Raw genomic sequence first — 3,800 nt, 5'->3', positions numbered from 1 at the left:
GAAGAGCCTCCAAGCCTGCTGGTTTGGAACCTGCTTACAGGGTGATACTTCTTATGATACCCAACTGAAATGTCCACATGGAGTGCCCCAGTGGGACACAGACTGTATCTGATACTCAGTGTCTGAGAAGTTTTAAGGCTTTCCCTTGGGTGGTGGAAGTCTGAAAAAACAACAAACAAACAAACAAAAACAGTCTTTCCGGGACTTCCAGAGGGACTGAGTGTTGCAAATCCATCCACATACTCCCAAGAAACATTATTCACAGAGCAAGCTCTTGAGATTTTTTGGGCTTTATCAGCCATATCTGTGAGCCAAGGTGTGATATCTTCAAAGTCAGAGCTATTGTGACCAAGGCTTCTGACTTGTCAACCAGCAGGACATCAGGAGTACATGGAAGACTTTTAAAACAAGAGTACACAGTCACTTGCGTTATGATCTGATAGTCCCACTGGTGGTAAATGATGAGGGAGCGTCTCACTGACACTTCCTGTATATGCAAGAATTCCCCATCAAAAGAATCTCTTCTGACACACATAGAACAGAGGAATGCAACCACACAGACCATCAACTACAGGTGTAGAAGCACTACAGTAGACTGAGTAGCCCAGAAGTCCTCACCCAGAAGGTCTCCGTGCTTCCTTTCACTACTGCAAACCTTGCCCAAACTTTATCAGTTCACTTTGGGGGTTGCCTTCCCCCGTGGGAACAGATGGCATTGTGACTCTGCCCCCTATAATCAACAAAACTACAAAAACGTCCCTCCACACAGTGACCCAGCATCCAACACATAGCTTTGTAACCTTAGTCTTTAAGTTAGAGAACTTATCTGATTCATATTTACTTTACCACCCTTTGTTTTCCATTTAACCAATCCATTTTGTGTACGCTTTTCTTTCTTACCTCTTTCGTAAGAAATATTTTACTATGATCCCATTTTGTTCTATTAAATTGTTAAACTTTTACTACTCTTTTAGTAATAACCATAATGACAGGTGATTTTGACATATTACAATCTAAAAAATAAATCACAGCTTTTACTCCTCCTATTTATGCTTGAACCTTAGAACACTTTAATTCACCATACCCCCCTCAACTTTTATAACATCATTGTGCATTTTCTTTTATTATTCATTTTTAGAAACTGCTTATTTTCCATCGGCTGTATTTCCATTTTGTTTGCCTTTGTGGAAGAGCGGCTTAAGACCACTCAGTGGTTGTTCCTACCCTCCCAGTGGCCTGAGCAGTGGCAGCTGCAGACCTGACCGCCCCGGTCTTCAGTAGGAAGTGCCCAACAGGCACAGAGGGCACCTGCCCGCCTTCAGACCGGTCTGTGACTTCAGGTTGAGCAGCAGTGAACCCAGACGCTGGAGTAGCCCATTCACCCTGAAATTCCTCTTTGGTCACAGCCTTTTTGGCAGCAGGCTGTTCTTCCTTTTCATTCTCTGCAGGGTCTCTGTAGAGTAGAGATCAGCACGACCTCCCAGGTGTGTTCACCGGAAATGGTGCCACGCATGCGCAGAACTTCCTGGGGGGGGGGGGGGGAGGGGCCAGCATCCACCACATCAGACCCACTGAGTGAGCTCCCTTATTGTCGCAAGGGATGGCGATGTCCACACAGGGCAGAGGAGAGTGTTACACAGAGCGAGGGCAGACAGGTTAAGGTGAGATGCCTCTGTGAGAGGCTGGTGGTCAGCCCAAGGATCAGTAACCACCAGAAGGCTGCCTGGACCTGGTTAGAGAAGGTTCCAGGAGTCGGGCAGCCGGCAGTAGGAATGATTCTAGTAGCAGCAGCAAACTTCAGCACAGCTCGCTGGCCATGACTCCTAGATGAGATGACACACACATCAGCTGGGTTTGCAATGGCAACAAGGCACGAGCTACCAGCAGAAGCTCCCAGGTTCTCTTCAGATTTGTGATGTAGAACCCCTCACGTTTCCTTTTGTAGATGGACTGTTCCATTGGAAGTCAAGGTTGGTGCCGCCTAAACGGGCTCCTGCTGCAAGGAATTTGAAGACACCCTCCTGCTTCACTTACAGGATATCAATGGCTCCAGACTTCATGAAAGTTTCCCTTGAAGTTATAAGGAGAATGAAGAACAATACCATATGGACCCGTCCCTGCGTAGCTTGAAAAGGTTTGATGCATTTTAACTCTGAATTGTTATTTACATCAACAAGACACTACCACTGTTGTTTTGTTTACAGTCAATATTCACTCATATTTTCCTGTATATCTTTAAAATGTATTTTTTTACTTTTTTCCCCGCGAGGATACATTTTCTTCTACCTAATGAACACCATTCAGCACTTCTTTCAACGATCTCAGTATTTCCTCTGAAGACATGTGTATTTCGCTGTTTTTAAAGGATCTTTTGCTGATTAATGGGTTCTGGATTGGTAGCTATCTTTGTGCACCTTAACTATGCAATTCTGTTATCTTAGGATTTCTATCATTACTCTCTAGAAGCCGGCCAGCTGTGTGTCTCCTTGTCCCTTTGAAGGTAAGGTTTCCTTCCTTCAGGTTGCTTAACCATTGTTTTCACGGTCTTTGCTGTTTGAGTGGTTTCTTGTTTGTTTTGGATTTGGGGTTTTCTCTGTATTTATCTTGCCTGTGTTGTAGAACTTCCTTAATCTGCTGTTCAATGGTTTGTAGAAGTCTTGCCATTATCTCTTCAACTATGGATTCTGCCTTATTTTTCCCTTCACTCCTTTAGGGACTCCAATTACATGCACATTAGACCTTTTCTTGTCTCACAAACCTTCTAAAAAAAACTGTACTATTTTTAATGTTTTTTTGTTCTCTCTGTACTTCACCTTCAAATTTTGTATTAACATGTCAATTTCAGTAGTCTTGTCTCCTGCTGTCTTCATACTTCAAAGACCTTTTATTTAAAACAACATTTTAATAATTTCTCTTCAGTTCTAGCAGTCTGTTTCTTTCCTTTTAGAGATGGCGGCTCTCTGCCCAAATCTCCATTTTTTCATCTGTTTCTAGTATTGTCATATACTAATCACGATTATCGTGAGGTCCTTGTCAGATGGCAGTGATATCTCTGTCAACTGCCAGCTTGTTTCTATGAACACCATTTTATCTATTTTACTTATTTTATCTATTTTACTTTATTTACTTTATCTATTTTACTTTATTTCTAGTCTTGATATTAGTCTTGAAGTGTCGTAGTAATTTTTATTAAATGCTAATTATTCTGGAGTAAAAAACTACAGAGACTTACGGCAATGATTGGTTCCTGCAGACAGTATTGACCTTTCTCTTACTGTGCTAAAACAACAGAGGCTTAACAAGAACTGTGAGTCATGGTTGCCTTGCAGCCCCATTATTGTGTTGTACTTCTAGTGCGACGTGGACTCAACCAAGAGGTCTGGGCACTCTCTGTGACCCCCTTCTAGTTTCAGGTCCTAAATTGCAATCATTGTCTTACAAGACTGTTGATAGCTTTGTCATGCTTTTGAAGCTCCTGCCTCACAGGGCCCAGAATTTGGCAAACGTTTTCAGGGGAAAATTAACGACATGCTTGGAGATGCCAAAGTCTACCAGAACTCCATCCTCCCCTGTGGCTGAGAGCTTAGGTTCTGAGCCCAATGCACCTGCCTCCTCAACTGACCTCACAGTGAAAGCCAATGCAAAAATGATTCCACCTTTGAGGAGTCTGGTTCCTGTTCAAAACCTTCCATGTGCTTCTTCGGGCCTGACCACAGGCTCTTCCACAGGCTTTCCCCGACAGCCCCTCCGGCTAGCTATCCTCCTCACATATTTAAATACCGATCCCAGGGCCTTTGTTC

At 43.3% G+C, this 3,800-nt stretch overlaps 1 pseudogene; it reads right to left on the bottom strand.

The window, feature by feature from the left end:
* Positions 1-323: 323 nt before the first annotated feature.
* Positions 324-2,916, bottom strand: LOC123584657 (annotated as a pseudogene).
* Between the last annotated feature and the right edge of the window lie 884 nt (positions 2,917-3,800).

The sequence above is a fragment of the Leopardus geoffroyi genome, chromosome B1 (assembly GCF_018350155.1).
Source record: "Leopardus geoffroyi isolate Oge1 chromosome B1, O.geoffroyi_Oge1_pat1.0, whole genome shotgun sequence".
NCBI classification, from domain to species: domain Eukaryota; kingdom Metazoa; phylum Chordata; class Mammalia; order Carnivora; family Felidae; genus Leopardus; species Leopardus geoffroyi.
The sequence above is the reverse complement of the archived record's forward strand: the minus strand, read 5'-3'. Positions and strand labels throughout refer to the sequence as shown.